Raw genomic sequence first — 575 nt, forward strand, 5'->3', positions numbered from 1 at the left:
CCCCCCCCCCCCCCCCCCCCCCCCCCCGCCCCATTGTTCACCCCCACCTTCAGATGCTAGCCCAGATTTAGAACTGTGCTCTCCCCCTGCGTGGGCTGCCTTAGGGGCACCAACCCATTCCTAGTGCTGTCCTCACTTCTCTCCTGGCACCCCTCTCCCGCCCTTGCCAAGGCTGAGCTCCTAGGATGGGGGAGTGGTCTCCGGGCGCACTCCCACTGCCTCCGAGGCCCCTGGGGCCACCAATGCGCTCTCATACGTCTCTTTATCCATTGATCATGTCTTCATCCCAGCAAAGCCCCCACGCCGGTGAGGGACCCTGGCTGGCCCAGACCCCACCAGCGCCCGGGGCCCTCAGCTGCAGTTCCGCCAGCAGATCCTTCCCTTTGCTCCCCAGGGTGACCCTGGGGCGCGGGGCTCCCCAAAAGGCAGTCAAACCCCACCCCGTCCCCTGCCCCCGGCCTGGCGACCCACTGGGGCGCGGGCAGGAGCGCGTGTGCTCGCTCGGGGCGGGGGTCGACGTGGCGGTGACCTTGGCCGGGCGCGGGTCCCCGGGGAGGGGCGGAGCGCGGCGCCGG

Source organism: Enhydra lutris, unplaced genomic scaffold (genome assembly GCF_002288905.1).
Source record: "Enhydra lutris kenyoni isolate GAN:26980312 unplaced genomic scaffold, ASM228890v2 scaffoldscaffold86, whole genome shotgun sequence".
Classification (NCBI taxonomy): domain Eukaryota; kingdom Metazoa; phylum Chordata; class Mammalia; order Carnivora; family Mustelidae; genus Enhydra; species Enhydra lutris.